Source organism: Chiloscyllium punctatum, chromosome 3 (assembly GCF_047496795.1).
Source record: "Chiloscyllium punctatum isolate Juve2018m chromosome 3, sChiPun1.3, whole genome shotgun sequence".
Taxonomy (NCBI): Eukaryota; Metazoa; Chordata; class Chondrichthyes; order Orectolobiformes; family Hemiscylliidae; genus Chiloscyllium; species Chiloscyllium punctatum.
In genome coordinates, this window is record NC_092741.1 from 40,648,757 (window position 1) to 40,656,237 (window position 7,481).

At 51.7% G+C, this 7,481-nt stretch overlaps 4 non-coding genes across 4 annotated transcripts; all 4 read right to left on the reverse strand.

Moving 5' to 3' along the window:
• Positions 1-895: 895 nt before the first annotated feature.
• On the reverse strand, positions 896-1,014 carry LOC140468525 (5S ribosomal RNA). The gene has a single exon (XR_011955675.1). It is a non-coding gene; the product is annotated as a 5S ribosomal RNA (ribosomal RNA).
• Positions 1,015-2,545: 1,531 nt separating this feature from the next.
• On the reverse strand, positions 2,546-2,664 carry LOC140475721 (5S ribosomal RNA). Its single transcript, XR_011960212.1, has one exon. It is a non-coding gene; the product is annotated as a 5S ribosomal RNA (ribosomal RNA).
• Positions 2,665-4,192: 1,528 nt separating this feature from the next.
• On the reverse strand, positions 4,193-4,311 carry LOC140470636 (5S ribosomal RNA). Its single transcript, XR_011956577.1, has one exon. It is a non-coding gene; the product is annotated as a 5S ribosomal RNA (ribosomal RNA).
• Positions 4,312-5,846: 1,535 nt separating this feature from the next.
• LOC140467416 (5S ribosomal RNA) lies at positions 5,847-5,965 on the reverse strand. The gene has a single exon (XR_011955450.1). It is a non-coding gene; the product is annotated as a 5S ribosomal RNA (ribosomal RNA).
• Between the last annotated feature and the right edge of the window lie 1,516 nt (positions 5,966-7,481).

Sequence of the window (7,481 nt, forward strand, 5' to 3'; positions counted from 1 at the left end):
TGAAGGTCAGCATGCAGGTACAGCAGGTAGTGAAGAAGGCTAATAGCATGCTGGCCTTCATAACAAGAGGGATCGAATACAGAAGCAAAGAGGTTCTTCTGCAGGTGTACAGGGCCCTGGTGAGACCACACCTGGAGTACTGTGTGCAGTTCTGGTCTCCAAATTTGAGGAGACACATTCTGGCTATTGAGGGAGTGCAGCGTAGGTTGACGAGGTCAATTCCTGGAATGGCGGGATTACCTTACACTGAAAGACTGGAGCGACTGGGCTTGTGTACCCTTGAGTTTAGAAGACTGAGAGGGGATCTGGTTGAGACATATAAGATTATCAAAGGATTGGACATTCTGGCGGCAGGAAACGTGAGTGCCGAAACAGAGGACACAGCTTAAAAATACAGGGTAGACCGTTTAGGACAGAGATGAGGAGAAACGTCTTCACCCAGAGAGTGGTGGCTGTGTGGAATGCTCTGCCCCAGAGGGCAGTGGAGGCCCAGTCTCTGGATTCATTGAAGAAAGAGTTGGACAGAGCTCTCAAGGATAGTGGAATCAAGGCTTATGGAGATAAGGCAGGAACAGGATACTGATTAAGGATGATCAGCCATGATCATATTGAATGGTGGTGCAGGCTCCAAGGGCAGAATGGCCAACTCCTGCACCTATTGTCTATTGTCCTCCTTTCCTGACTGCCAGCCGCAGACAGCGTGCAGCCCCAATCCCTTTCTTTCCGTCTTTCTTGCTGATTTTGGCAGCGCTCCGCTCTCCTCCCCTCCCTGTCTCCTGCCTGCAGGAGACTGATGCCAGGCACAGCGGCAGCAAAAATAACCTGTCGCTGCATTGCGTGCGTGGCCCAACACGAGTGCAGAGGGGTGACTTGAGCAGCCCCTGCTGGCGGAAAAAGACTACTGCACCTGGTACTCCCAGGCGGTCTCCCATCCAAGTACTAACCAGGCCTGAGTCTGCTTAGCTTCCGAGATCAGACGAGATCGGGCGTTTTCAGACTAGTATGGCCGTAGGCGCTGGCCCCTGCCTTTTCTCCCCACTTCAAGGCGTGCTGGCCAGCCACATTTTCTTTGCTGCTCTTTCTCTTGATCCCCTTTGTTTTTTTTTTCTCTCTTTTCTCTTTGCTCTTCCTCCTCCGTGCGTGCTTCCCTCCCTCCCTCCCTCCAGCTAGCCCTTGCCCACCAGGCTCCTGTCGTCTCCCACATCCCCACACAGGCCAACTGCAAGACCTCCCCCTGCTTCATAGGGCTGCAGCCTGCATTCTCTCATCCTTCCACACTCCTCCACGCCTCCATTTCGGAATGGCAGGCAGTGACCAGTGGGGTACCGCAGGGATCAGTACTGGGACCGCAGCTTTTTACAATATATGTTCATGATATAGAAGATGCTATTAGCAATAACATTAGCAAATTTGCTGATGATACTGAGCTGGGTGGCAGGGTGAAATGTGATGAGGATGTTAGGAGATTACCGGGTGACCTGGACAAGTTAGGTGAGTGGTCAGATGCATGGCAGATGCACTTTAATGTGGATAAATGGATGCTTATCCACTTTGGTGGCAAGAACAGGAAGGCAGATTACTACCTAAATGGAATCAATTTCGGTCAAGGGACAGTACCGAGAGATCTGGGGGTTCTTGTACACCACTCAATGAAGGTCAGCATGCAGGTACAGCAGGTAGTGAAGAAGGCTAATAGCATGCTGGCCTTCATAACAAGAGGGATCGAGTACAGAAGCAAAGAGGTTCTTCTGCAGGTGTACAGGGCCCTGGTGAGACCACACCTGGAGTACTGTGTGCAGTTCTGGTCTCCAAATTTGAGGAGACACATTCTGGCTATTGAGGGAGTGCAGCGTAGGTTGACGAGGTCAATTCCTGGAATGGCGGGATTACCTTACACTGAAAGACTGGAGCGACTGGGCTTGTGTACCCTTGAGTTTAGAAGACTGAGAGGGGATCTGGTTGAGACATATAAGATTATCAAAGGATTGGACACTCTGGCGGCAGGAAACGTGAGTGCCGAAACAGAGGACACAGCTTAAAAATACGGGGTAGACCGTTTAGGACAGAGATGAGGAGAAACGTCTTCACCCAGAGAGTGGTGGCTGTGTGGAATGCTCTGCCCCAGAGGGCAGTGGAGGCCCAGTCTCTGGATTCATTGAAGAAAGAGTTGGACAGAGCTCTCAAGGATAGTGGAATCAAGGCTTATGGAGATAAGGCAGGAACAGGATACTGATTAAGGATGATCAGCCATGATCATATTGAATGGTGGTGCAGGCTCCAAGGGCAGAATGGCCAACTCCTGCACCTATTGTCTATTGTCCTCCTTTCCTGACTGCCAGCCGCAGACAGCGTGCAGCCCCAATCCCTTTCTTTCCGTCTTTCTTGCTGATTTTGGCAGCGCTCCGCTCTCCTCCCCTCCCTGTCTCCTGCCTGCAGGAGACTGATGCCAGGCACAGCGGCAGCAAAAATAACCTGTCGCTGCATTGCGTGCGTGGCCCAACACGAGTGCAGAGGGGTGACTTGAGCAGCCCCTGCTGGCGGAAAAAGCCTACTGCACCTGGTATTCCCATGCGGTCTCCCATCCAAGTACTAACCAGGCCTGAGTCTGCTTAGCTTCCGAGATCAGACGAGATCGGGCGTTTTCAGACTAGTATGGCCGTAGGCGCTGGCCCCTGCCTTTTCTCCCCACTTCAAGGCGTGCTGGCCAGCCACATTTTCTTTGCTGCTCTTTCTCTTGATCCCCTTTGTTTTTTTATTTCTCTCTTTTCTCTTTGCTCTTCCTCCTCCGTGCGTGCTTCCCTCCCTCCCTCCAGCTAGCCCTTGCCCACCAGGCTCCTGTCGTCTCCCACATCCCCACACAGGCCAACTGCAAGACCTCCCCCTGCTTCATAGGGCTGCAGCCTGCATTCTCTCATCCTTCCACACTCCTCCACGCCTCCATTTCGGAATGGCAGGTAGTGACCAGTGGGGTACCGCAGGGATCAGTACTGGGACCGCAGCTTTTTACAATATATGTTCATGATATAGAAGATGCTATTAGCAATAACATTAGCAAATTTGCTGATGATACTGAGCTGGGTGGCAGGGTGAAATGTGATGAGGATGTTAGGAGATTACCGGGTGACCTGGACAAGTTAGGTGAGTGGTCAGATGCATGGCAGATGCACTTTAATGTGGATAAATGGATGCTTATCCACTTTGGTGGCAAGAACAGGAAGGCAGATTACTACCTAAATGGAATCAATTTCGGTCAAGGGACAGTACCGAGAGATCTGGGGGTTCTTGTACACCACTCAATGAAGGTCAGCATGCAGGTACAGCAGGTAGTGAAGAAGGCTAATAGCATGCTGGCCTTCATAACAAGAGGGATCGAGTACAGAAGCAAAGAGGTTCTTCTGCAGGTGTACAGGGCCCTGGTGAGACCACACCTGGAGTACTGTGTGCAGTTCTGGTCTCCAAATTTGAGGAGAGACATTCTGGCTATTGAGGGAGTGCAGCGTAGGTTGACGAGGTCAATTCCTGGAATGGCGGGATTACCTTACACTGAAAGACTGGAGCGACTGGGCTTGTGTACCCTTGAGTTTAGAAGACTGAGAGGGGATCTGGTTGAGACATATAAGATTATCAAAGGATTGGACACTCTGGCGGCAGGAAACGTGAGTGCCGAAACAGAGGACACAGCTTAAAAATACGGGGTAGACCGTTTAGGACAGAGATGAGGAGAAACGTCTTCACCCAGAGAGTGGTGGCTGTGTGGAATGCTCTGCCCCAGAGGGCAGTGGAGGCCCAGTCTCTGGATTCATTGAAGAAAGAGTTGGACAGAGCTCTCAAGGATAGTGGAATCAAGGCTTATGGAGATAAGGCAGGAACAGGATACTGATTAAGGATGATCAGCCATGATCATATTGAATGGTGGTGCAGGCTCCAAGGGCAGAATGGCCAACTCCTGCACCTATTGTCTATTGTCCTCCTTTCCTGACTGCCAGCCGCAGACAGCGTGCAGCCCCAATCCCTTTCTTTCCGTCTTTCTTGCTGATTTTGGCAGCGCTCCGCTCTCCTCCCCTCCCTGTCTCCTGCCTGCAGGAGACTGATGCCAGGCACAGCGGCAGCAAAAATAACCTGTCGCTGCATTGCGTGCGTGGCCCAACACGAGTACAGAGGGGTGACTTGAGCAGCCCCTGCTGGCGGAAAAAGCCTACTGCACCTGGTATTCCCAGGCGGTCTCCCATCCAAGTATTAACCAGGCCTGAGTCTTCTTAGCTTCCGAGATCAGATGAGATCAGGCGCTTTCAGACTAGTATGGCCGTAGGCGCTGGCCCCTGCCTTTTCTCCCCACTTCAAGGCGTGCTGGCCAGCCACATTTTCTTTGCTGCTCTTTCTCTTGACCCCCTTTGTTTTTTTTTTCTCTCTTTTCTCTTTGCTCTTCATCCTCCGTGCGTGCTTCCCTCCCTCCCTCCCTCCCTCCAGCTAGCCCTTGCCCACCAGGCTCCTGTCGTCTCCCACATCCCCACACAGGCCAACTGCAAGACCTCCCCCTGCTTCATAGGGCTGCAGCCTGCATTCTCTCATCCTTCCACACTCCTCCACGCCTCCATTTCGGAATGGCAGGCAGTGACCAGTGGGGTACCGCAGGGATCAGTACTGGGACCGCAGCTTTTTACAATATATGTTCATGATATAGAAGATGCTATTAGCAATAACATTCGCAAATTTGCTGATGATACTGAGCTGGGTGGCAGGGTGAAATGTGATGAGGATGTTAGGAGATTACCGGGTGACCTGGACAAGTTAGGTGAGTGGTCAGATGCATGGCAGATGCACTTTAATGTGGATAAATGGATGCTTATCCACTTTGGTGGCAAGAACAGGAAGGCAGATTACTACCTAAATGGAATCAATTTCGGTCAAGGGACAGTACCGGGAGATCTGGGGGTTCTTGTACACCACTCAATGAAGGTCAGCATGCAGGTACAGCAGGTAGTGAAGAAGGCTAATAGCATGCTGGCCTTCATAACAAGAGGGATCGAGTACAGAAGCAAAGAGGTTCTTCTGCAGGTGTACAGGGCCCTGGTGAGACCACACCTGGAGTACTGTGTGCAGTTCTGGTCTCCAAATTTGAGGAGAGACATTCTGGCTATTGAGGGAGTGCAGCGTAGGTTGACGAGGTCAATTCCTGGAATGGCGGGATTACCTTACACTGAAAGACTGGAGCGACTGGGCTTGTGTACCCTTGAGTTTAGAAGACTGAGAGGGGATCTGGTTGAGACATATAAGATTATCAAAGGATTGGACACTCTGGCGGCAGGAAACGTGAGTGCCGAAACAGAGGACACAGCTTAAAAATACGGGGTAGACCGTTTAGGACAGAGATGAGGAGAAACGTCTTCACCCAGAGAGTGGTGGCTGTGTGGAATGCTCTGCCCCAGAGGGCAGTGGAGGCCCAGTCTCTGGATTCATTGAAGAAAGAGTTGGACAGAGCTCTCAAGGATAGTGGAATCAAGGCTTATGGAGATAAGGCAGGAACAGGATACTGATTAAGGATGATCAGCCATGATCATATTGAATGGTGGTGCAGGCTCCAAGGGCAGAATGGCCAACTCCTGCACCTATTGTCTATTGTCCTCCTTTCCTGACTGCTAGCCGCAGACAGCGTGCAGCCCCAATCCCTTTCTTTCCGTCTTTCTTGCTGATTTTGGCAGCGCTCCGCTCTGCTCCCCTCCCTGTCTCCTGCCTGCAGGAGACTGATGCCAGGCACAGCGGCAGCAAAAATAACCTGTCGCTGCATTGCGTGCGTGGCCCAACACGAGTGCAGAGGGGTGACTTGAGCAGCCCCTGCTGGCGGAAAACGCCTACTGCACCTGGTACTCCCAGGCGGTCTCCCATCCAAGTACTAACCAGGCCTGAGTCTGCTTAGCTTCCGAGATCAGACGAGATCGGGCGTTTTCAGACTAGTATGGCCGTAGGCGCTGGCCCCTGCCTTTTCTCCCCACTTCAAGGCGTGCTGGCCAGCCACATTTTCTTTGCTGCTCTTTCTCTTGATCCCCTTTGTTTTTTTTTTCTCTCTTTTCTCTTTGCTCTTCCTCCTCCGTGCGTGCTTCCCTCCCTCCCTCCCCCCCTCCAGCTAGCCCTTGCCCACCAGGCTCCTGTCGTCTCCCACATCCCCACACAGGCCAACTGCAAGACCTCCCCCTGCTTCATAGGGCTGCAGCCTGCATTCTCTCATCCTTCCACACTCCTCCACGCCTCCATTTCGGAATGGCAGGCAGTGACCAGTGGGGTACCGCAGGGATCAGTACTGGGACCGCAGCTTTTTACAATATATGTTCATGATATAGAAGATGCTATTAGCAATAACATTAGCAAATTTGCTGATGATACTGAGCTGGGTGGCAGGGTGAAATGTGATGAGGATGTTAGGAGATTACCGGGTGACCTGGACAAGTTAGGTGAGTGGTCAGATGCATGGCAGATGCACTTTAATGTGGATAAATGGATGCTTATCCACTTTGGTGGCAAGAACAGGAAGGCAGATTACTACCTAAATGGAATCAATTTCGGTCAAGGGACAGTACCGGGAGATCTGGGGGTTCTTGTACACCACTCAATGAAGGTCAGCATGCAGGTACAGCAGGTAGTGAAGAAGGCTAATAGCATGCTGGCCTTCATAACAAGAGGGATCGAGTACAGAAGCAAAGAGGTTCTTCTGCAGGTGTACAGGGCCCTGGTGAGACCACACCTGGAGTACTGTGTGCAGTTCTGGTCTCCAAATTTGAGGAGAGACATTCTGGCTATTGAGGGAGTGCAGCGTAGGTTGACGAGGTCAATTCCTGGAATGGCGGGATTACCTTACACTGAAAGACTGGAGCGACTGGGCTTGTGTACCCTTGAGTTTAGAAGACTGAGAGGGGATCTGGTTGAGACATATAAGATTATCAAAGGATTGGACACTCTGGCGGCAGGAAACGTGAGTGCCGAAACAGAGGACACAGCTTAAAAATACGGGGTAGACCGTTTAGGACAGAGATGAGGAGAAACGTCTTCACCCAGAGAGTGGTGGCTGTGTGGAATGCTCTGCCCCAGAGGGCAGTGGAGGCCCAGTCTCTGGATTCATTGAAGAAAGAGTTGGACAGAGCTCTCAAGGATAGTGGAATCAAGGCTTATGGAGATAAGGCAGGAACAGGATACTGATTAAGGATGATCAGCCATGATCATATTGAATGGTGGTGCAGGCTCCAAGGGCAGAATGGCCAACTCCTGCACCTATTGTCTATTGTCCTCCTTTCCTGACTGCCAGCCGCAGACAGCGTGCAGCCCCAATCCCTTTCTTTCCGTCTTTCTTGCTGATTTTGGCAGCGCTCCGCTCTCCTCCCCTCCCTGTCTCCTGCCTGCAGGAGACTGATGCCAGGCACAGCGGCAGCAAAAATAACCTGTCGCTGCATTGCGTGCGTGGCCCAACACGAGTGCAGAGGGGTGACTTGAGC